The sequence below is a fragment of the Rhineura floridana genome, chromosome 1 (assembly GCF_030035675.1).
Source record: "Rhineura floridana isolate rRhiFlo1 chromosome 1, rRhiFlo1.hap2, whole genome shotgun sequence".
Lineage (NCBI taxonomy): Eukaryota > Metazoa > Chordata > Lepidosauria > Squamata > Rhineuridae > Rhineura > Rhineura floridana.
This window is the reverse complement of record NC_084480.1, coordinates 282652685-282678241: the sequence shown is the minus strand read 5'-3', so window position 1 is coordinate 282678241 and position 25557 is coordinate 282652685. Positions and strand designations below refer to the sequence as shown.

At 43.1% G+C, this 25557-nt stretch overlaps 1 protein-coding gene across 6 annotated transcripts in view; it reads left to right on the top strand.

The window, feature by feature from the left end:
* TRIQK (triple QxxK/R motif containing) overlaps window positions 1–25557 on the top strand; it is a 133881-nt gene that overhangs the window by 61761 nt on the left and 46563 nt on the right. Inside the window, exons 5-6 of one of the 6 annotated variants that reach the window (XR_009759658.1) lie at window positions 184–274; window positions 15160–15277. The exons of 4 other annotated variants lie outside the window; for them this stretch is intronic. The gene's annotated coding sequence lies outside the window, so the exon portion shown is untranslated. Of the gene's footprint in view, window positions 1–183; window positions 275–15150; window positions 15278–25557 lie in introns of those variants that run through there. One more of the 6 variants, XR_009759657.1, reaches the window with a different exon arrangement.

The following is a 25557-nucleotide window of genomic DNA, read 5'->3' as shown; positions in this document are numbered from 1 at the left end:
TCCTAAACCTGTGGTTAATGGTACCGGGTGTAGGGGAGAAAGGCCAGGTTCCTCCCTGTTATGATACTGGTGTTATTGTCAATGCTGCAAGTCCTGGTCTCATTTATTTGTTTGAAGGTGGGTGGGACTGGCAAGAGTGTCCTGCATGTATCATAAATAAATAAATAAATGTTTTATTTCTAGGCCGCCTATCTGGCCGCTTTTCCTCTCTGCAGAAGATTATTAGGTCTCCTGCAGATAAAATACATCTTTCAGCCACAAGAAAGTTATAGAGGTGTGTATCTGGCATCTTTTCTGTACATCTTTTGCCTTATGCTGAAGATGCATCTCTTTACCCTGGCTTTTGACACTTGAGATGTACATTTTTAGGACCATCTAAGATGTGATTGTAATTTGCTTTAAATTGTTTTTAATGGTGCATTTTGTGTTGTTGGGACCTGCCCTGGGACCTAATGGCAAAGGGTGGGTGGTGGTGGTGGTGGTGGTGGTGGTGATGATGATGATGATGATGATGATGATAATAATAATAATAATAATAATAATAAAAGATAGACCAAACAGTGGTCATAGATGACCATTCATGAGCTTTCAGTTGTTTCTCATTAATTGAACACCACTCCCTTCCCATTGAAATGTCCTCCCAGTCAGTCACAGAAATTCACTAGACTCTAGTGACTACTGTGCCATATCATAGTCCATACACAGTGGCGCATTTATTCATTTTTGCAACATGTCATCAAAATGGCAAAGTTGCAGTTCTCCCCTTAACACTTGGTTCCCTACCAGCTCTATTGTGGTGCATGTCGTTGGCACTGACTAGTAGTGGCTCTTCAGGTTTTTAGGCAGGAGCCCTTCCCAGGTCTATTGGAGATGCCAGGAATTGAATGTGGAATCTTGCATGCAAAGCATGTGCTCCACTGCTGAGCTACAGGCCTTTTCCTCTGGCAGGTGTGAACCTTTGGCCCTCCAGATGTTGCTGTACTACAACTCCCATCAGCCCCAGCAAGCATGACCAACAATCAGAGATGGTGGGAGTTGTACTTCAGCAACATCTGGAGAGCCAGTTACTCCACGCCTGCTTAAAATGATTGACCATGCACCTGTAAATGGCTTTTACATTGGATTTAATCTTGTGCTGGCAGTTGGCCTAGCCATTCAGAAAGCATGCAAGTCTGGTGGCAGTGCTAGAAGATACCACTGCTGCGCTGTGCAAACTGTGAATGTTCAAATGGAAGTCAAATGAGAAAAAATATAATTTAAAATGGAAGTAGAATAAGAAGGCTTAGCTCTATTACTAAGTATTAACACGTGCAAACGTAAAGATTGTGCATCAGGGAAGGGTAGATGTGTCCTAAGTAGGTTTACGTGTCATTGATTTCAGAGGAACTGTAGGCAGCCTTAATGGGGCTTTTATTTTTAACAGAATGAAGCTAAGTATTACTAAGCTAGTTTGATTAACTCTACTTAAAACACAGGAACATAGGAACCTGCCTTTTACTTAATTAGACCATTAGTCCATCTAGCTCAATATTGTCTACACTGACTGGCAGTGGCTCTCCATGATTTTAGATAGGGCATTTCCAGCCTTCTGTGGAGATATGAAATAAGAAGAGCCTGCAGGATCAGGCCAATGGCTTATCTTGTTTAGCTTCCTGTTCTCACAGCAGTTGCCCATGGGAAGGCTGCAAGCAGGACCTGAGTGCAAGAGCACTCTCCTGTCCTGTGGTTTCTGCAACTGGTATTCGGAACATCCCGCCTCTAACTACGGAAGCAGAGCATAGCCATTGATATAGCCTTATCCTCCATGAATTTGTCTAATCCTCTTTTAAAGCCATTTAAGTTGGTGCCTATCTCTGCCTCTTGTGGGAGTGGATTCCATAGTTTGCGCGCTGTCCTGAATCTTCCAACATTCAGCTTCATTGGATGCCCACAAGTTATAGTGTTATGAAAGAAGGAGAAAACCTTTTCTCTGTCCACTTTCTCCATGACATGCATAATTTTATACACTTCTATCATGTCACCCTCTTACTCACCTTTTCTCCAAACTAAGAAGCCCCAAATGCTGCAACCTTTCCTTATAGGGGATTGAGCCTTGGACCTGCTGCTTTCAAGGCAGAGGCTCTGCCACTGAGCTATGGCCCTTCCCCTAGGGGTGAAGGATTTTTGGACTGGGAATCAGTTCATTATGTATGATCTGCCTACTTGGAACTCTCTGTGATTAAAGTTGCATGGAAAACTCACGTCAGTAACTTCAAATATGAAAACAGTTAAAAAGGAATAACAGGACAAACAGAATTATTATCCAAATACAGTATATTTCAAATTTCATACAAGAGTGAAGTCCATCTTTTGTTCAATGGCAAACTAATGTATTTTGCATCTTTTCTTTTTTGGTCAAAAAACCTGTTAGCTTTGCTGAGTATTTTTGAGCTTTTTGTACTCTCTTGTATTAATGAGATTGTGTGGTACTAAAATCGCTTTGATTGTATATTTAGTGAGAGATATTTTTCTAAATCAGTGAATACTCATTCAGATAAATCAAACATACTGTGCAAATCTTTGTTAAAAATACCAAGTTTTACTGTTCCAGAATTTTTATGTAGCTGTGGAGGTAAAATATTTTAGGAGGTTTCCATGTACTGGTATGCAGAGAGTTATTGGAAATAATAACCATAGAATATTGTGGTAAATTTGTATCTATTCCTTTCTGGGTTGTGTGACGGAAATGCCCCACAAGTCCTATCACGGATTCAGTTACCAAACATTTCATGTAGTGTTTTGGCTGTTGCTCATTTCTCTTTACAAAGCAGATGATCTTGGCAAATTGTAAACTGAAACCAGAGCTGAAGCTATTCTTCAACACATTAGCAGCAAATTCAGTGCTTATGATGATGAGATAGTGGTAACATTAGTTTCCACAAGGAAGAGGGATGGTATGAAGTGTAGAGGTGTGCACAAACCTTTACTCTTTCATTTCAGCTCCAAGTGGTAGCATTTGCCATTTCCTTCCTGGATCTCTCAAGGAAAACATGTTATGCTGTATGTTAGCCATGCGATGTGGACCAGGATGAGGCAATAATTAACTTTTACTGTTATAGCTGCAGTTTTTGCTTGTGCAATCTGCAGTATACTATTTCACCCAGGAACCTGGGGCGTGGTGATTGATATAGGTGTTTGACTCTAGACCTTATAAACAAGAAATGAGACAATAACGTTTGTTGAACTAACTGGTCCTTAAAATATTGGAAGTGAGCTCTTTGTCAGCTTAGCCGTTCAGAACAAAAGTAAAAGATGTCACATTCTGTTTATCACCTTGCTCTCTAGAATTACCTAGAAGGAGCAGGAAGCAGACACATTGTTACAAATGGCCAGGCCTTGCCTGAAAGACAGAATCTAATAAATGTAAGGCATTTCTCCATTTTCAATACAATGTTGCTTCACTAGAGTCTTGTAGGATAAATAACAGATTAGACACCACCACAAAACACCCTAGACATTACTTTAGCAAAGTTGAAAGTTTAAATTAGATAAGGAAGAATTAGCTCAGATCAAATTCAGTGGAGTTATCCAGTAGCTATATGGCATATCATTGTGCCCTCTCTCGGAAAAAAAAGCCCAATCTCTTAATATGGTGTAGTGCCTAAAAGGCACACACTTCTGGTCTCCATACTTCCCTTGGCCAACAGAATGAAGTGTTGTCTATAGTTTCAGAGAATTCTGGGATGTGTTCCAGGTTGCACACTCATTTCACATTACTTAGCACTACAGCATAATACTGCAGATATATTTCAGCTCATACCTAACAGAGCAGATAATACTATAATTCACTCAGCTATAGGGAGACTCCCTTCTCTAGATCTTAAAGGTAGCTGTTGCTGGGTCACACACTCCTCCTGCCCAGTCCTTAATGGCGGCATGTGGAGTTTCTTAACATTGGTACCTGCAGTCTCCCCTAACAATGGACTGTCAGCTTCTATTATACTCAGTTGTCAGTCCCACTTCCCAGAGGCTGCCCCCCTGTGCAGCCAATCAGGAGTAATGCATCTGCCATCCTCCTGATAGCCAGCTACTACATGAGTCAGCCCATTCCCACACATTTATTAAGCAGTTTCAGACCTTATCTAGGCTAGGGCATAAAGGGGACAATTGCTGGATTCCACATCTCTCCAGACAATACAATTTCATTTGACAATGCTGGTGCCTGCTGTGCCTCCTCCCCCTTGAAGGACTAACAGCAGGTTCAGTAGTGGTAGGAGTAATTTTTATTTGGAAAATGAATGTGGGTAAGGGATTAAAACCACCTTCCTAGCATTACTGCTTTGATCAGAATTGAAGTTCCCCAGAACTTGGTCTGAAGTTTTTTTTAAAAAGTTGTGAGATCTGATCCTGCATCACAGAATGCTCTCAGTACTTTGTAGGACAAGAATACTGATGGTGGGTCAGTGTCTGCCTGCCATTTTTTAACCTTGCCATGAAAAAATATTAGTTGAGGTTCTGAGGAACGCTATGGTTCCTTGGAACAAAGTTTGTAAAACACTGACAGATTCCATTCAGACTCTGGTACTAGCAGCAACATGCCTTGGACTTCTTCCCCTTCCCCTGCTTCCTGCCCTAGGGAACTTCCAATTACATTAGAAGCTTCATTCATGGTTTGCACCAAACCAAAGGTTGCTTTTTCATCAAAACCCAGCAAGCTATAGTTTGGTGCAAACTATCATTTGCCTACAAAGATTGAAAATTTTGGTTTGATGCTGGTTTGCTGGCAAATGACAGGTTGCACTAACCATAGTTTGCTGGGTTCAGAAAAATGACAAACAGTGGTTTGCTGTAAACCTGCATTGGCAGGCTCTAACTGGGGTGTGCAAGGGGAAGGAGAGAGCAAGAAGAAGTGAAAAAGAAATTGGGTTAAAAATCTTTGAAATTCCTTGTCCATATAGACAGAGGTTTTTGATTTAGCATTGTAACCTTGTGTTAATCTTAGGTGTTCTTCATCTTGTAAACAGCCCATAAAATGAGTACTGTAAATTTAAATTTATTGGCATTAGAATGTCTGTGTGGAATTGTCACTGACCTCAGTGTTGAAGTTCAGGCCGAACAACACATTACACACAAACATGTGTAATGGTAGCTTTTTTGTTTCCAGTTTTTCTGAAATAACATCTACAGCAAAATAAGAGCTATAAGGCTATCGTGTTTTCAGGCAGTATGTAGCTTGGCTGTCATATTTAAAATTAAAAAGCTCTGTTGCTATACCACTCTGGAGCTCAAACCAGTTTGTCTGTAGCTAGGTTTGCAGATCACAGTTTTAGTAACAAAACACTCTTGAGCTGTTGTGCCTAGAGTAGAGGATGTGAGTTGTTTTCTATAGGATTGTGATGTTTTGGAATAAGAGATAATCCTTTAAAATAAGGCATATCTGGCAGCCCAGTCTGTTGTCTGCAGCAAATCCATCAGCCTTGACTTGGAATGCTGCCATGAGACTGTTGTGAACTGAAAAAGCATTCTGTGTACTGTCGTATTGGCACACCTGAGCTTCATCACACACACCCCAGAATGATTTTCCCCAAACACAGCAGTGCGCAAGCTTCCGCTAATTGACTCACAAGTGGCACATGCCCTTTCTCATCTTGTGACTCCCCCAACCTGTATACCCAATGAAAAGGTGCCCTCTGTTAAGTTCTCCGTGACTGGTGCAGAGCTTGACAGAAGGAGTTTGGCATCTGCAAAAGCCCAACAGGTAACACCCACCCCCCTCTAATTCCTTCTGAATTCTAAGCAGTGCATAGAGCAGTCAGGAATGGGAGAAGATTGTTTCTCTTCTTGCTGGACTTTTTCAGATGTAGTGAGGCACTCTTTGACCTTTCAGGAAAAGCTAGTGGAAAGATAAACTCCTCCTTCAGCCAGGCCCATACTTATGAATCCTTTTTTCTGAAACCCTGGACAACTGCATCTAGTCAGTGTGGAGTCACTGTAGACGGCACTGAGCTAGATGGTCCAATAGTGTGACTTGGCATAAAGTAGCATCCCAGGCTAACGTTGGCCTTTTTCTCATATATATCTCCAGCTTATCATTTGGCATTTAGGCTTGTGGTCAGCTTCTCCCTTATTGATTAGGAATGGGAAAATACTTTGAACTTCCCAGGTATCGGCACCAACTAAGTGGCCAATTGCTTGGGATTTCTTCCTCCCCCTCATTTCTGGTGCAGGTGTACCCTGGCCCAGAATTATCATCCTGGTTAAAAGAATACATTTTTATTTTTATTTCACTTTACTATACCAGAAAAGGTGTGAGAGCTTGGGAATACCAAGCATAAGTTTATTCACACAGAAAGAAATAAAAGAAAGAAATAAAAGACCTTTTTAAAGGGACATTAGTTTATTAGTTCAGGTATTAGCAACACAAAGCAATGGGCCTACCACATTTTCCCACCCACCTGGGCAAACATGATGTGGCCCCACATTTGTAGAATACTATCCTGACAGAGATACATATGGTCTCATCAGTTCAGGACTTCAAATGGGGATTTTCTTAATAGACTTAGGCAGATAAGGGTGGTATGGCTTTAAACCCATTTTTAAAAAACAATTATGTTATGTTGGGCTGTTATTGCTATTGATAATTATATTGTTAGATGATACTGTTTTATGGTGTTTCAATTCTGATGTACTGTGTTCTGTGCGTTGGAAGCTGCTTTGAAAGAGCAGGGCTCTAAGAGAGGGCTAGAAATCTTTTAACCAAATAAACTCATCCTGCAGTCTGGTCATTTGAGTAGACAAGTGGAAAAATATTTCTGGTCCAAAAGCCTCAGGAGGGCAGATGTGGCCTGTCAACATTACACTGCTTTCTTTTGATGTAGATGGCAATCCATTCACTTGCTTTGGGAGAGACAATCAGTTCTGTACCCAGCACATGGCAACACCTACTAAACCACTCTTTTCCAGTTTACTGAACAGGGTGTCATATGAAAGCTTGGGGAAAGTTTGATTGAAGTCAACTCCTTAATGCATTGGGGAAATCCCTTATCTGTCAAACATGAGTGGAAGCAGTTAACAGCTTACAATGTGATTGCTGCTTAACATTTGCCACATGGGCCAGCCATTTGTAGACTCTGCCTGTGCAGTGCTGTGCTCCCAATGACTGAGTACTGGTCAATACATCCAGCAGCGTGAGATGAGAATGAGGTACCAGAGTTCTGAACTGGCAGAATGGACTCTTCCACTTTCGACCACACATGGGAAGAGGCCACCATTTTTGAATACTCCCCTCTATTCCCCTCCCTCAGGTAACAAATAGAAAAGAAAACCAGCACAGCAGGTAGCAGAGTTGGATTCTCTCTCTGTGTATGTGTTTTAATGTGGGAGAAATTAAAAAAATTGCACCTGCTACTTCAGCACGTGCTTTACAAGGTGACATAGTGTAAGGATTTATGACGGTATACAGTTTGTGTGGTCAGGGACAGAAATCCAGATCACAAAAGGTAAAAGGTAAAATTCAATGTTATTGATTACATATGCAATGGCAAATGCCCACAAGGGTTACCATACAGTTCAGAACAAATGCCCCCAAGGATTCATCCACAACAAAGAAAGGAACTTTATACCTTCAGCAAAGGAGGATGGCTAGTCCTCTGATCTTTAGGTAGAAGTGAGTCTTGGACTTTTTCTGGTCAGTCCAAGGCAAGACTTCACCAATGGAACTGGCTGGCCGTTCTGCAGTCTGTTGTCCAGGGATTTCTTGAAATCCTCATCTTAACACAACGAGTTAATTGTGTCAGATTATTCTTTCATTTGCTTTCCCCTTTTTTACTCCCCTCCCATTATACCTATTTTCCCTATGCTTACAAACTTGATTAACAATCTCATAGTACCCTTGCTGTATTTCTTGGACTGTTCTATGGCTGCTGCATAAACTGTGTGACATCCTGCATGAACAGTCTTTAAGTCTTTAAGGTTCTGAACCGTTGCCTGGTATCAGTGATGGATTGGATGGGAGCGAACAAGCTGAAATTAAATCCTGACAAGACAGAGGTGCTCCTTGTCAGTCAAAGGGCGGATCAGGGAATAGGGATCCAACTTGTGCTGGACGGGGTTACACTCCCCCTGAAATCACAGGTTCGCAGTTTGGGAGTTCTCCTGGACTCGGCCTTGAACCTGGAGGCACAGGTCTCGGCTGTGGCAAGGAGTACCTTTGCTCAACTAAGATTGGTACGCCAACTGCGCCCGTTCCTTGACCTGTCAGACTTGACTATGGTGACACATGCCTTAGTTACATCCCGATTGGACTACTGTAATACGCTCTACGTAGGGCTGCCCTTGAAGACTGCTCGGAAACTTAAACTGGTACAAAGAGCTGCAGCCAGGATGTTAACTGGAGCTGGGCTCAGAGAACATACAACCCCGCTGTTGTACCAGCTCCACTGGCTTCCAATCTGTTTCCGAGCACAATTCAAAGTGCTGGTTTTAACCTATAAAGCCCTATACGGCTTAGGTCCAGGCTATCTGTTAGATCGTGTCTCCCTCTATGACCCTGTCCGAGCTTTGAGATCATCCGGTGAGGCCCTGCTCAATATTCCATCTTTCTCACAAGCTTGCTTTGTAAAAACACAGAATAGGGCCTTTTCAGTGGCTGCCCCTAGATTGTGGAATTCCCTCCCTAGTGAGGTTCGACTGGCTGCCTCACTTTCGTCCTTTCGTGCCCAGGTTAAGACTATTTTATTCAGATGGGCTTTTAACTAATATTGTCTTTTTTAACTTTTACTGATTTAATCTATTTTTAATTGTTTTAAACTGTATATTGCTTGTTTTTAATTGATTATGGTTTTTATTTGTAAGCCACCCTGAGTTCCTTGGAAATAGGGCGGGGTATAATTTTTTTTTAATAAATAAATAAATAAGTGTCTGGGTGAAAATGAATCTCCCTAAAATATGGAACAAAGTTGTGATGTTTAACCTATTTTACCAATACCCTTAACCACCTAGCAAGAATATTTTCGCAATTCTTTTCTTGACCTCTCCCCATATACACACCACTTCTTAAGGTTCCTTCCCAATTCTTTCAACTCTGCATGGCCTTTTTTTTAAGTTTAAAACTTTGACTTGTCATCATCCAGTCAGGATGTGACCTGCATATTCTACCTGTTTCAGTATTTTTGTCTCTATATCCTTCTTAGCTGCAAGTGTAAGTATAAAGGTTCACACAGATTCAGAGCAAAAGCTTTACTGATGTCAGACCAACTTGACTAGGCCTTCAGTGGCCCAAGGGGGCTGTCCCCCTTACCTTTTGTGAAGACTCCCTTAAGTCACTGTGTTTCGAAGACTACATGGGGTTTGTATCAGGAGGTGGGGCTTGTAGGGGTCTTAAATACCCTCCTAGTTTTCACTTCATAACTCAAGCCTGCCTCACCTGTCATTTGAAGTGGCAATGCCTGCAGCCGTAGATGTCTGCCATCTCATTCTGCTGCATATGTAGACAGTGCCTCAGGGCAAGAGGACTGTGTGCGATCTCACCATGAGTGATATAGAGAAAGGCCTGTAGCTCCGTGGTGGAGCATCTCCTTTGCATGTGGAAGGTTCCAGGTTCAATCCTTGCCTGTCCAGATGGGTCTGGGAATACCCCTTTTCTGAAACCCTGGAGATCTGCTGACCGTCAGCATAGATTATAGTAAGTTAGATAGACCAATACTCTTTCAGTAGAAGAAAGCTATCTCCATTCCTCCGTCTTTCCATGTGATGAGAACTCCCATGGGAAGCTTTTTAAAATAACAAATACTTGGTAAGATGTCTTTTCCTACCAATGGCTGTCAAAGAAATGGATTGTTTTGGCCAGTTTTTTTAAAAATAAATGTAAAGCTTTGGTTAACAAACCATAAATTTCAATAGTCCCCACCTGCCTTCCCCCTTTGACCCATACCCCAACGTTAAGGAAAGCATTAAGCAAAAAGATTATTGAAACTAGGAGAGAAGGAAATTTGATTATTTTTGTGTTATGATGTAATTTTCAAGCTGACTCTGTTTAATTCATGTGTAATTTCCAAAAATGGAATCAATATATTAACAAAAGACAAACGAGGATGTATATGAACAAAGTTAAGCTATGCTGAATGTGTAACATACAATGAATCAGAACTCAAAAAGGCTGCAAAAAGTCATCTCCCCCTTATAGAATGTGAATGATTACATCACTTTCTTTCTTCTTAGAGCAAGGTGTGCTCTGTTGCATCTTGGAAGCCTTGGTGGCCCATGCAACCCTCCACAAGTCATTATTCTAACAACGCTGCTTTAGGAGCCTCAGATGATTTTGATACCATGTGATCAATGACCTTTATCGCTGGGACTTTTATTTAAATTCTTTCCCCTCTCGCATCAAAGGAAATAAGATGCAGAAGGTGTGTGTGAGTGTTAAGAATCAAAGAGGGAATGAAACCATTCCAACCTCTTGTTTGCTGCTGATCTCCGTAATCACTAGGGCAGAACAAATAATTGCCTCTGGAAGCTTTTCCTTTTTTTGTTTTTAACATGGAAGTATGCTGATTTATTTTTTTTTACATTGTCAAACAGTGGCAGATTCCTGAGCTTCTGCCAGTTCAACTTTTAATAATATTCTACACAGCACAGCTTCTGTATTTGTGCTCAGGCTTTTTACATAATTTGATTATCGTGCTGGATCTGCTGTCACCTCGTATTTCTTTCACCAAAGCTGGTTGCATATATTCCATCCCATTAACCCTGAGGGGAGCAGAAGATGTGACATAGCTGATATCTTCCCCACCCCAAGCACACTAGACACCTAGAAATTTCAGTTGCAGTTGGGGAACATGTAGTACTTGAGTTGTCCCAGCATTAAGAGTGCCCACAGGGGAAGGGCTGTTGCTCAGTGGCAGAGCATCTGCTTTGAATGGAGAAGGTCCAAGGTTCAAACCCAGGTTCTACAGGGAGGACGGGGAGCAACTCTTTGTCTGAAACCTTGGAGAGTCGCTTCCAGTCAGTGTAGACGCTACTGAGCTAGATGGACTAATAATGGTCTGACCAGTATAAGGCAGATTCCTATGTTCCACAGTGTGCCCGTTTGGGGAACTAGTATGCAGCCTTGCCCAGAGTGAAGGAAAATTGGTGGTAGCAGAAGGAGGAAGGCAGTTGCTGGAGAGCAACAGTAGGAGAAATCTTTGCACTCGTGACTTTGTATGTTTCCCATCTGGTCGGCCAATACGAGAAGAAGGTGCAGTCAATGGACCTTTTCTTTGATCTAGCAAGACTCCTCTTACATTGTTATGAAAGTAAAGGGAATTGCAGCATGTCCACAGACATCTCTATGATGTCTCTATGATCCTAAACAATGGCAATGACATGTCTGGCAGCAATGCTGCTAGGCATATTGCTCACAAATTTATACTGATGAGGCCTAAAGGTATACTTGAGTATCTTTCCTGTAAGCCAGTGCAAAACAGCAAAAAAAATCAAAAATCAAGATCTTTACAGTAGCAAAACATACTTATCACCCACCTTAATACTGTCTGCAGGTTTTGGGAATTTGGGAGTGAATTCCTTCATACTGAACAGCTGGGTAGACTGCTGCTTGCACAGTTTCCCATATATGTTTGTGCAGATAAAAGTTGGAAAACAACTTTTGGGGAAAATTCATGGAAGGTGCATTGAATATTACTGATGCCCTTTTAGCTGTGGTTACAGCCCTGAATGCTAGTGTGGTAGATGAACTAATGCATAACTAAAATGAATCTTCCTGCAGAAGGGCGTACAATGGCGTAGGCTTGTTCATGGGATAAGCTATTGTTCTCTCCTTTCTGCAGTACCTACAAAAACCTAGAAATATGCCATTTCCTTTGAAAATATAAACCTGGCTGCATAATTATATAGATTCTGCTGCTGGATCACAGTCTAAAAAATTAGCTCACTTGGTTAATGCAAATTCTTAATTTCTTTTCTATGTAATGGAGGACTGCCTTCAAGATTTCATTATCTTTATGATCAAAAAATACTTGGTATTAATATTTAAATATCTTCTACTATTGAAGTACCAAAATATATTATACAAGATCCAGTCTAATTTTCATGAAATTTTGTCTGCCGGTAGATATTGCTATGTACAGTGCAAGTCCCTTTGGACCTTATTATTCTTATTAATCATTTATATGGGGCTATAAATGTACAAAGCACAGTGCCATGTAGTTTATAGCCTTGATATTCATTTTTATTATTTTAGTCATTCACAATATATATATTTTTATTAATGAAAGGGAATGTGTGATCCCCAAGATAGTGAGGGAAAAGGTGATAAATTTCCCCAAAATGTAAAAATAATGGGTACTTCATGAGTGGTGAGCTCAAATATATTCTCATAGAGGCTGTACATAAATTATATAACTTTTATAAAGTGAACCAAGCTCTGCCCTTCCCTTTGTAATGCTGTAAAAAACCTTCTGTGATGCAAAATTAAGGGACCTAAATGTATGTTGCAACATTTCTGGACAGATTTGCATCCCTCACATCTGATTAGACAATAAGATTTCATGGAGACTGACCCAGATCTATTGAAATGAGAATTCCAATAAGGTCAGGAGTATATTTTTAAAAGGCACCAAGGGCCTGATTCTATGTAACCATGTCTAAGTTGGTTACAGAGTTCATCATATAGGCCCTTTTAAATGATGAAAGATTCAACAGAGGCTCATACCCTGTCACACGATGAAGAAAACAGTCAGTGTGTGACGTTGCTTTATGGGAACACACAATGGTCACATCTGCACCATGTATTTAAAGCACATTTGAAGCACTTGGCTTCCCCCAAAAAATCCTGGGAGCTGCAAATTGCTAAGGGTGCTGGGAGTTATAGCTGTATGAGGAATAAACTAAAGGTTCCAGGATACTTTGGGGGAAGCCATGCATTTTAAATGTGTATGGGGGGATGGGATTGGTATTACAGAGCATAAGACATGGCAACAAACGAGAGAGAGCAGTGTTCCTTACCTGCTGCAGTTTCTGTTGCTGCCACTGCAGGCAAAATGGGGGGAGATTGCTTTGGCGCTCAATTCAAGGTGTTAGTACTAGCATATAAAGTCCCAAATGGCTTGGGACCCAAGTATCTACAATACACATATCTATGGTGCAACTGAAGATCAGGAAAAACTTCCTAACTGTTAGAGCAGTATGACAATGGAAGCAATTGTCTAGGGAGGTAGTGGGCTCTCCAACACTGGAGGCATTCAAGAGGCAGCTGGACAGCCACCTGTCGGGTGTGCTTTAAGTTGGATTCCTGCATTGAGCAGCGGGTTGAATTCGATGCCCTGATAGGCCCTTTCAACTCCCCTGTTCTATGATTCTATTATTTGGGATACTGTGTATAGTTCTGGTTGCCTCACTTTAAAAAGGATATTGTAGAGTTGGAAAAGGTTCAAAAAAGAGCAACCAAGATGATCAAGGGGATGGAGCAACTCCTGTATGAGGAAAGGTTTCAGCATTTGAGGCTTTTTAGTTTATAGAAAAGGCAAGTAAGAGGTTTCATGATAGAAGTATATAAAACGATAGAACTCATGGACACCCAGTGAAGCTGAATGTTGGAAGGTTCAGGACAGATAAAAGAAAGTACTTCTTCACACAGGGCATCGTTAAGCTATGGAACTCGCTCCAACAGGAGACAGTGATGGCCACCAACTTGGATGGCTTTAAAAAAGGATTAGACAAAGTCATGGAGGATAGGGCTATCAAAGGCTACTAGCCATGATGGCTATGCTCTCTATGCTCTGCCTCCACAGCTGGAGGCAGTATACTTCTGAATGCCAGTTGCTGGAAACTGAGGGGGGAGAGTTCTCTTGTGCTCAGGTCCTGTTTGCGGGCTTCCCATGAGCATCTGGTTGGCCATCGTGAGGATAGGATGCTGGACTAGATGGGCCACTGGCTTTAACCAGCAGGCTCTTCTTATGTTCTTATTAGCACCTTCCCCAGTATCAACCATTTGATACTATGTTGTTCATAGGGCTGCCACTGAGCGCTGCTCAGTTGCCGCTGACCCATGAGAGGACCTTTTCAGTGGTAGCTCCCCATTTGTGGAATGCGCTCCCCATTTGTGGAATGCTCTCCCCAGTGAGGTGTGTCTGTCTCCACTCCTATAATTTTCAGGAGGAATTTGAAAACATTCCTGTTTACCCAAGCATTTGATGGCTAAAAACAACTGTTCTTAGCAACTTGAAGACCACTGATGATAGAGTATTGTAAATTGTGTTTTAGAATGTTTTTAATAGTAGTTATTTTTGGACTGTTTTTAACTTTTTAATATGTTTTTATTTTTGTTAAATTTTCTTGTTTATGTTTGCCCTTTTATGTTTGCTCTTTTGGGAGGAAGTGTGGGATGTAAATAAATAAATATAATGCAGGGAGCAGACCTGGGCTGCAGACCAGCTGTTACCACGCCTGCTATAGTATACAGTGACTGTAGTCCATGTACCTGTATTGTAAGGGGCACAGTTAGGTCATTCCAGGAGGAGTGGAGGGAGAGGGGAAGCATTGGCAGGCTAGATTTATTTACTTACCGTATTTATATCCTGCCTTTCTTCCAACAAGCTCAGGAGCATACATACCAATGTAAAAGGGGAAGGGCCGTAGCTCAGCGGAGAACATCTGCTTTGCCTGCAGAGAGTTCTGGGTTCAATCCCTGTCATCTTCAGGTAGGGCTGGGAGAGACTCCCTGCCTGAAACCCTGGAGAGCTGCTGTCAGTCAGTGTAGACAATAGTGAGATAGAGAGACCAATGGTCTGACTCGTAAGTCTAAGGCAGCTTCCTATATTCCTCCTCTCCATTGATCCTTCCAAGAGAGTGGCTTGCTCAAGGTTACTCAAAGAACTTCTTGATTGATCCTAGATCTAGGTAGACACTAGTGGGGCCTTGTGTTGCTGCAGAACAATTAAAGACCTACATGTACATTTTTTCCTATATGACCACATAATTATAGAAGAATAACTGTGTACTCTACAAATTGTGTACAGTTGGATTGCAAAACTGCAGGCAGTGTTTTACTGGGCTTTTTTTAAATAAAAAAGCTAGGGTTGCCAGTTGATTAAATGAATTTTAGTCGACTGAAATTTGCCTTTAGGCACAGCCTCTTATATATATTTTTTCTACTTCCCCATGCCATGGGATGAGGCGTGATAGGGTTCAGCAGCAACCACAGGGAAATTCTAGTTCCAAAGCAACAACCATTCGTATCTTCAGATCCAGCCAACTATTAATTCATCAGGCCAAAAACCAGAGCTGTGCTGAGCATTGCTTGTTTCAGGTAAGAAAGTATTCAGGGGGTGGGGAGAAAAATGCTCCCTGAAACGCCTTCATAGCTCACCTTGTTTTCTTGATTGTTTGTTCCTTGATGTTCCCTGTGAGCTCTATTAACAAAAATAGTTTTCTTTTACCTGGTAACAGTGATTACAGCCAGTCAGGGATCCTATGATTTCTTCATGTGACAACATCACAAAGCCAGTTCAGAGGAATAGTAATGCTTCCTGAATTGATATTGTCATCCTTGGGGAAGAAAAGGGAGATATAAACAAACAAACAAGCAAACAAATAATCACTTTGAACAGGCAAACCCTTTCTCTCCCTTTTCACACCTTCAGAAAACTTTTTATACCTGCATAAAGCTTTCGTGAATACTGTCCCCATTCCTTTTTGGCCCATTCCTCCCAAAAGCTGCTCCTCAATTCTCCTTTGCTGGTAACAAAAAATAAAATAAAATAAAAAATACATTTTTAAAAAAGTTGTTTCAGCTTAAATTGCCATCTTTTTATCACTTGGGTGATAGAACAATGGGAAAAGGATTGAATTCATTCCTTGTTTAGTTAAAAACATGCCAGTAGGTTGCATTATTTTAGAAAAACCATTTTAGTTTAACAAAGGGCTGATCGTTTTCTTTTCAAAGTATTTCATGAGCTGTAGAAATCTGATATGATAGTTACAATGAAAACCATCACTGTGCAAGATTCATAAATAATGAATATATTTTCTTATTAATCCATATTTTAGTTTAACTTGGGCTCATAGCAAGTTAGCTCCTCAGGGAATGCAGTTTTTTTTTCCAAGGGAAGGTGATGAGCTATGGTACCCTGGGGATTAAATTGTGAAAACAATCTTGGTTTCATACATGCTAATATGGATCTGTTATTCCCTTTCCACATTTATTGCAAGTCATTTTAAATTGTGGCTGATCTTTTATCCAAATAGCTGTCTTATTAGACATTGTGGCTGTATGTGCTAATATCTCCGTGGGTTTCTTGGGAGTTTGCTATCTAACCATCAAAGCGGTTGAAATGAATGATGATTACTGCACAGCTTTGAAGAACAAAGAAAAGTCACAGCAATTTTAGAAGTCTTGGATACTGCAAAACCAGTGACAGCTTGAACCACACAGACATCCAGGAGTGTCTCTGTGGCTCATATTAACTAAGCCAAACTTTTTTTTCTGTTTTAATAACCATTTGTTTTGCTTCATAGTTTACTGGCAGCTGCAAAAAGTGCAGTCTTTTTTCATTAATGACATTTTGTTGCAAACATTCAAAGAGTATTGAAATTGCAAAAGGCAAATTAAAAAAACTCACCCTATTTCTTCTAGAGAATAAAGTAAGCTGTGAACTGGATGTTGTACATAAAAAATTATATCATCAGATCTGCTAGTTTTTGTTTTTGTTTTATCTCATCTGGAATATGATAACATTAAAGATTGTACAGAAAAAGAATCAAACACCAAGGGTTCTGTGTGGGGTGGGGGGAAATTGTTGTTCTCATTGTCTTAATTTTATTACATGGGCCATATCTGCATTACAAGCCTATATCAGTTTTATACCACTTTAACTTCCCAGAAAGAATTCTGGGAATTGTACTTTGGTGAGGATAGTAACAATTCTCTAGCTTTTTCCTGAGAGAAACTACATTCCTATGTTTTCCTGAGAAAAGGGGGATGGCTATTAAATGTGTTGTTAGTCTGTAGTGTGCATCTGTAGAACTGAAAGACTAATGTAAGAGCTTATAGCCACTGAATCTATAAAGTTATAATGAAGGAGTATTTGTGTTGGTGTTTATGGGATAAAACAATTATGTGGTTCTATCTCTGGCAGAGTAAAATGGCAGAAAGATCAATAACGAGTCCCACTCTCCATCTTTTCTCCTTACTCACACAGTCTAGCAGAATAAAGCAATCACACTTTCCCCAGTATATAAAAATAGTTTACTCACAAGCATTTCATGTATACAGTGAAACAGGCACAGCTTAGGAAATCAGAAAGAAGAAGTGGTGGTTATTTTCAGTCTATAGTTTTCAGCTTCTGGGAAGCAGTGCCACGCCTGCTTGTTTCATGTAGTAACACAGAATTCAAAAGGCAGCACAGCAAGGAATAGTTTAGAATAGTTTATTATTACAGTCAAAGACCCAAATGTGAAAAAAACAAACATAAAGAAGATTATAGCAGAATAGAGGGAATCAACATATAATACAAAACAAAACAGAATTCATAATACAAACATTAGGGGGAAGCACGTATTGACTGAGCGGCAAATACAAATTTGGCTATTTGTATAGTGATGTCTTTATCAGAACCTGAGAGGAGCAAACCAATCGTTTCATCGGGGGGAGAATTTTTAAATTTCTGGTCCATCAGAATGGGTTTAAGGGATTTAATCCGGATTTGTGAATAAAGCGGGCAGTCCAAAATGGAATGGCAGAGGGTTTCAATCTGTTCATTTCCACAAGGGCATAAACGATGTTCATAGGGGACTCGTCAAAATCTTCCTTCCATTATCGCTGAATTTAAAACATTGAATCTGGCTTTTGTAAAAGCTAAACGTAATTTGGGGAAAGTAAGAAAATATAGATAGGGGACGAGTTTACCAGATTCAAAAGAAAAATTTAGAGACAATGGGGAACATATTTTTGAAGCGCTGGAAATTGAATTTTGATAATCAATATCTATGAGCCGAGAACGAATCTGTGAAAGTGCATCATTAGGGGACTGAGTGGCCAGGTAGTCTTTGGAAAGGCCATTCTCCTGTGCATGGAAAGATGATATCAGATGGGTAACTAGCTCCACCTAGTGGTTGAAGGCAAAAGAGTACTGCTGACGTTTTACTGTAGCTCCGTTCCTGGTCTGCACCTGCTCCGTGCTCAGTTTTCTCTTTTGCCTCACACAAAGTGGTTGCATTCTCTCTGACTCCGTGATTCAGGCTTGTAGCGTTTTGTTGTTTGGGTCTTCTGGGTGAGTTCGTTCTTGTTCTTTCCCTCAAAGTTTTTCTTATTCCTCTTCCTTCTGTAATAGTTTAAAACAAAACAAAACAAAACAAAATAAAAAGGTTCCTTCTGTCCTTCTCCTTCTAACCTTCCCCCGTGGCGAGGAACAGCCAGCCCCTCCCCGCGGCTTTGGCAGCCGTCGACCTATTCAGACTCCCTCTCTAACTAATTTCGCTGACGTTCCTCCTCGTTCAGCAAGCTACAGCGTCGGCGGCTTCAACCTTAGCGGCAGCCTTCCCAGGGCTCGATACCCAGGCCTACACCCAGTTATTTCTCGCTCTTTACGAGCGGCTTTCGTTTTTACCCGCTCTGTAGCGGGAGACGCGCAGAAGCAATAGAGGGGAAGATGCTGGCCGCTGCTAAACTTCAAGAGTCGCCAGGTCGTTTACTAGCACTGTCAGTCACCAACAGCAACATTTATTAACCCCATAAGTCCCGCAGTGTGTGCCCACGATGGGGAAAGCCACGCACAAAACGAAACACCTCTCAAAGGGGTTGAAGCCGCCTCCCTGCATGGCATCAACAGGCGCAGTATCAGAGCCCCTTTCCACACTGGGATTGGAGCAGTCTCATTCCTCAGGGGATCATTCTGAAGTAGCGATGGCCCGCCCCTCTACCGTCAGGCACGAGGTGGCTGAGGCTCAGATTCTGGCGGGCAGGGTGGCTACAGAAGGCAGGATATCTGTCCCACATAAGCGAACTTGTAGAGATGGTCAAGCTCCTGTCCACCATACAAGGGACAAGAGAGACCTGGAACCCCTGTCTGATGACGAAGGCAGCCAGCCCCAACCTCCCTTAGATGCTATTTTTTCTACTACCTCCTCTCCTGAGGCGTTTACTGGGTTTTTGGATGAACCAATCCCTGTTCAACAGGTTCAATCTGCTGAAGGGCACAGGCTCTACTCTTCTCACACTCAGGCTTGCCCTGTTTAGTTACATCTGTCAGCGCATTCAATTCAACAGCTGAAGGAGCAGCTTAGAGAGGCTCTCTTATTGGATCTGGCCACTCATCTCCAGATCCCCATGCGGCATCTCAAGGCAGACATCTACAGCTCCCTGACCAGGAGCCTATGGACGCAGAAAATGAATTGATTGTCTTGGATGAGGAGGAATGGAGTGGGGAGTCGGAATCTGAGGAGATTCTATCTACCAGGATATTTCAAGAGGCTCATTTTCTTCCTCTGCTGTGCAAGGCGATGGAAGCCCTTACCCTCACCTCTACAGAGGATCCTCCTACTCCATCCACTTCGAGAGTGTCAGCAGTATGTCCGGATCCAAAACCTAGGTCGAGAGTGTTGAAGCTTCCTTCTCTTCTCCCGAAGGTGCTCAAATCAGAATTCGATATTCCTTTACAATTCAAAAAGTCAGTTTCCATCGCCAACAAATATTATACACTAGAACAACCGCTCATGGATCAGTTGAAGGTCCCACTCATAGACGCGCCTATAGTCAATCTCCTGAACCCATCTTTGAACCCGAAAGACTCAGATGCTCACCTCAAGGATGCCACTGAGCGTAAGATGGACCAGGGGCTTAGAAGAGTGCACGAGGCTAGTGCGCTATCAATCAGGGCAGCAGCAGCCTCCTCGGTATTTGCTCGAGCTTCCCTTCTCTGGTTGGAGGACCTGCTGGATGACCCACAGCAAGACCCAACACGAGTGCGCAAATCTCTGCTGAAGGTCTCTCGGGCGGTTACCTTCATGGCAGACGCGTCCGTGGATGCTATGCAGTTTGCAGCAAGGTCACTGACGGCAGGGGTCTTCACGCGAAGGACCCTTTGGTTTCGTCACTGGGAAGCAGACCCTGCAGCTCGCTTGAACTTTGCCTCGGAACCCTATGTGGGAGGACACCGCCCTCGCGCATGTCTTGGAAACTAAGGAAAAGAAAAAGTCCATGCCATCCACCAGGAAAAGGGATGACGGCAGAGCCTTTCGTCGGTCATTCCATCCATATTTCTTGTCGCACTCCTTTCAGGGCTCACGTTCCTTTGGAAGACAGAAGGACGCCCGCTCCAGCCGTCCTTTCTGGAATAGACAGCGCAGCCAGCTTAAGTCCCAACAACACCTTTCGGGTCGCTCCGGATTCACATCCCAGTCGTGTGGAAACAGAGGTCAGTTCTGATGCCTCCGCCTCGCCGGTGGGTGGCCGTCTCCAACAGTTTGCTCACCGATGGAAGGACTTGTCCTCCGATCAGTGGGTCCTACACACTCTTCGATACGGCCTTCGCCTGGAATTTTCTTCCACCCCTCCGGCGAGATTCATTCCATCCCCTCTATCAACCAATCCACACAAGAGGGACAAAGTTTTACGGTCAGTTTCCCATCTTCTGCACATGGCAGCCATCGAGAAAGTTCCTCCAGGAAAGAGGTTCCTGGGAAGTTACTCTCTGTTCTTCACCGTCGGGAAAAAAGACGGTTCATCCAGGCCTGTGTTAGACCTCAAGAGTCTAAACTGCTTCATAAAATACCGCAAGTTTCGTATGGACACCTTGCTTTCAATCAAGGAAGCGCTGAGGATAGGGGACTTCCTCTCCTCTATCGACCTGAAGGAGGCATACCTTCACATACCAATCTTTCCCCCTCACAGAAGGTACCTCCGCTTCGCGGTGGGACAAGACCATTATCAATTCAAGGCTATGCCCTTTGGCCTGTCGTCTGCTCCCAGGGTATTCACAAAGATCATGGTTGTCCTGGTGGCACACCTCAGGACTCTGGGGATTCATATATTTCCTTATCTGGACGATTTTCTGATCCGCTCACCATCATTGCACAAGGCATGGGAAGACCTCCATGTCACCCTGGCCTGTCTAAAGGACCATGGCTTCCTGATCAACAAAGCCAAAAGCCATCTCTTTCCGTCCAACCGCATTACACATTTGGGAGCGACTATAGACTCTCTACACGGCCTCCTCACTTTGTCCCAAGACAGAGTCAGCAAGATTCGACAAGTAACATTGGATATACTATCATCCCCCTCGCCGGACCTGATGAAATTGGCAACGCTTCTCGGCTTGATGGTGTCCATGTTCCAAACGACGCCTTGGGCACGTCATCACTCCCGCACACTTCAGTGGGCACTTCTGCCCTTCCAATCCGACATAGCGTCCAGACATCACCGCAGGATAACTCTGTCACCACATGTTCGACAGTCACTGTTTTGGTGGACCCACGGATTCAACCTAACGAGAGGCGTTCCCTTCCAGGATCCACCGCACACCCTGATAACATCAGATGCCAGCTTATCAGGTTGGGGAGCCATATGCGACAGGTAGGTGGTTCAAGGCACATGGTCGCCTCAGGAATCCACTCTGCCAATCAACCTGCTCGAACTGCGTGCAGTTCGTCTGGCCCTCAGGCACTTTGCAACCTCCAGACAGTTGGGAGCGGTGCTGGTCAGAACAGACAACATGTCGGCCAAATCTTATTTGAACCGTCAGGGGGGCACACGCTCCCTTCTTCTTCAGAAGGAAGCCTTTCTCCTCTTCCAGTGGGCAGAGAACAATGTCGACTCGATAGCGGCAGAATATCTCAAGGGGGAGGACAACAGCCAAGCGGACTGGCTCAGTCGAGAAAAGCTACTTCAAGGGGAATGGAGTCTTCACCCAGAGGCCTTTCATCAGATAGTGAAACGTTTTGGCCACATTCATGTGGACCTCTTTGCCACCAGGCACAATCGACAGGTGAAGAGGTTCTTCTCCCGGTATGTGACACCAGGCGCAGAGGGAACAGATGCCTTAACTTCCCGGTGGCCTCCGGGCAGACTGTATGCCTTTCCTCCGATTCCAGTTATTCCCAGGGTGATCAAAAAGCTTCGGGCCGAGAGATTGGCAATTCTATTAGTGGCTCCATGGTGGCCATGGAGACCTTGGTTTCCAGCCCTTCTCGACCTGTTGGTGGAACCACCATGGCAGGTTCCAGTGCGAAGGGACCTACTCTCTCAGGGACAGCTCCGGCACCCGGATCCAGAGTGGTGGGCGCTTCATGTATGGAACTTGAACGGAGGAGACTCTTGAAAAAAGGCATCTCTCCCCAAGTGTTGGAAACTATGATGGCTTCTAGACGCCCTTCCACACTCAGAATTTATGAGAGCACATGGAAGGCCTTCTCATCCTGGTCACGGCAGAAAGGAATTCTTCCTCGGAAGGCGGGGGTCAACCAGATCTTGTCTTTTCTACAAGATGGCTTATCTTTGGGTCTCAGACCAAATACCCTGAAGCGCCAAGTTTCGGCCTTGTCGGCAATCCTCTCCAGATCTCTGGATAATCCGATCGGATCTCACCCTTTCATCAAACGTTTCCTCAGGGGTGCGACGATAACAGCACCACCTACGGTGCACCGCTACCCAACTTGGGATTTACATAAAGTTTTGTCAGCCCTTCAAAGACCTCCATTTGAACCTCTGAGTCAGATTTCCCTCCGTCTTCTCTCCTTTAAGGTCTTGTTTCTCGTGGCCATCACTTCGGCCCGTAGAGTGTCTGAGTTGAATGCCCTATCTGTCCATAAATTTTTTTGTATATTTCATAAGGATAGAGTAGTCCTACGTACTGTTCCTTCCTTTCGTTCCAAGGTGTTGTCTACCTTCCATTGCCAGCAAGAGCTGGTATTGCCGTCCTTTTGTCCGAATCCTGTCCACCCTTTAGAGAAAGCCTGGCACTCTCTTGATGTGCGAAGAGCACTTAAAGTTTATATTTCCAAGACAAAGCCAATTCGGAAAACAGATAATTTGTTTGTCTCTTTCCACCCTACCTCCCTAGGGAATAAGGTGTCCACGTCCACACTAGCCAGGTGGATTAAGGCATGCATATCATTAGCTTATGCCTCTCTAAGATTAGCTCATCCTACCGGAATAGTAGCTCACTCTACCAGAGCAGTGGCCACATCAGCGGCCTTTTCCCGTAATGCCCCTCTCGCAGAGATTTATAGAGCAGCCACATGGTCCACTCCCAATACGTTCATTAAACATTATAAAATAGACTCCTATGCTTCATCGGAGGCAGCCTTTGGGAGGAGGGTGCTACAGCACGTCCTCACAGATCAATTGTAGACACAGCCCAGCAGTATTCCCACCCTACATGGGTCAGCTTTGGTGTGTCCTATCTGATATCATCTTTCAAAGCACAGGACAAGAGATATTTGGTCTTACCGTGAAATCGGTCTTCTCTGTGCATGTCAAAGATGATATCAGGGCCACTCCCTATGAGGGCTGGGCTGCCTTTATAAGCACGGTTAGTCCTGGAGCAGAGAGTGTATGAGTACTGTTGTCTTGTCTTGTTTGTGGCGTCTATTGGCCTGATTTGGTGGGCTTGTCATCGTAAACTGAGCACGGAGCAGGCGCAGACCAGGAACGGAGCTACAGTAAAACGTCAGCAGTACTCTTTTGCCTTCAACCACTAGGTGGAGCTAGTTACCCATCTGATATCATCTTTGACATGCACAGAGAAGACTGATTTCACGGTAAGACCAAATGTCTCATCTTCAGCAGTTTGGCTTCTATATTTGTGAGCCAAGAAGAGGGATAGAAATCATTCCAGAATAAAGCTAGAAGGCCTTGGGGAGGATTAAATGAAATTTTCGCCCAGAAGTTAAGAGTCATGATCCATGCTCGGCAGTCCAAGGAGGTCAGCCCGCACTCGAGTCTTAAAGCCGCTGAGGGGACACATCGAGGCACAGCTAAAAGGCAGCGAAGGAAAATGGAAAGTGTGGTTTCAACAGAGGAACCTAGAGAATGGATCCAAATGGGGGCGCCGTATAAAAGTTGGGGGATAATCTTATACGAGAATAGTTTAATAAGGACTAGAACAAAGCGGCCACCTTTATGGTGAAAGAAACGAAGTAAATTCTTTATGGAGTACCTTGCTTTCATTACTGCCGCTCGTATGTGGGTAGACCAACTCAGGGAGGTGTGGAAAATTATGCCTAAATATCTGTAGTGGGCAACTTGTGCAATTTGGTGTCCATTTATAGACCAAACAGGAAGAGATTTGCTATTGGAAAAGACTAGTCTTTTCAAAATTAATGACTAGTTGGTTGTCATTACAATAGGACATAAACGCCTTTATCATGTGAGTAAGGCCAATCTTCGTGAAAGACAGAAGCACAACATCGTCTGCATATAATAGTAATGGACAGCATGCAGAGGCAATTTTGGGAATATGGAAGTCGTTGGAAAGACACTGTTCTGCCGGGTCGTTTAAGTATAAATTAAAAAGGAGAGGAGCTAAAATGCAGCCTTGTCTCACCCCTATAAACGTATGTATGAGGTTTGACAGGCCACCATCTTTGCCACAGCAGACTCGAAGGGAAGTATTTTGATGTAATTTGTAAATCAAGAAAAGAAGTCTTTTATCAATAGTGGTTTTTATTAATTTAAGCCAAAGTTTATCCCGTGGTATGGAGTCAAATGCGGCCTTTAAGTCTATAAAGGCAGCATGAAGACCTGGACTATTATCAGCACAGCAAGGAGGAGGAGGGAGGGGAGGGCAAAGACAGCAATCAAACAGAAAACTACATCACAGCAAACAAGAGAGTCTGGCCAGACATGATACTTCTCCCTTTAACTGTACTAAAGCATGGATAACCCTGCTCCATAGTTGCAGCATGCAAAGTTGCCTAATTCTAACCATCTGTTGATGTGAAACACATTGGGTTAGATCCAGAATTAAGCACACATAGCTGGGCTGGTGGAAGCTGACTTCCCCACCCTCTGCTCCCCATGGCAGCTCCCAATTCCCCAAAATGTGCCACTAAGGGGACTTTGGTGAATGGGATGTGATCTGGTGTATTAACCTTAGAGGGAATGGGTGATTCTCTGAATATCTGACAGGGGCAACTTCTGTGAGCAGGAGCTCTGCTTATGAAAGGTGCCTCTGCTGGATTTTTGGGGATCCCCCTTCTACCTCAGTTCCCTGTGCCACAGCCCAATTCATTGAGCAGATCTTCTGACCCTTGGTGGAGCACATAGGTGGGGTGTGGTTCTGCCGTGGAGAGAAGGTGGCAGGGAAGTTACATGCACTTAACCGTGGATCCAATCCATGGTGAGTTTCAGCCTATGACACTTTGACCTAATAGACACATGCAACTCTGTAGATTTAGCATATAAGCATCAAAATGGGCAAGCAGAGGAGATGAGTGGCTAATCACCTCTGAAGCAGAATAGTCAAGGTGGAAAGATGGATTCCAATGAACAGCATAACACAAGGGATATAACATGTAAAATACATCTATAATATGTGAAAATTGGAGATGTATCTGTAGAGCAAGGCAAATTACTAGAAAGAAGTC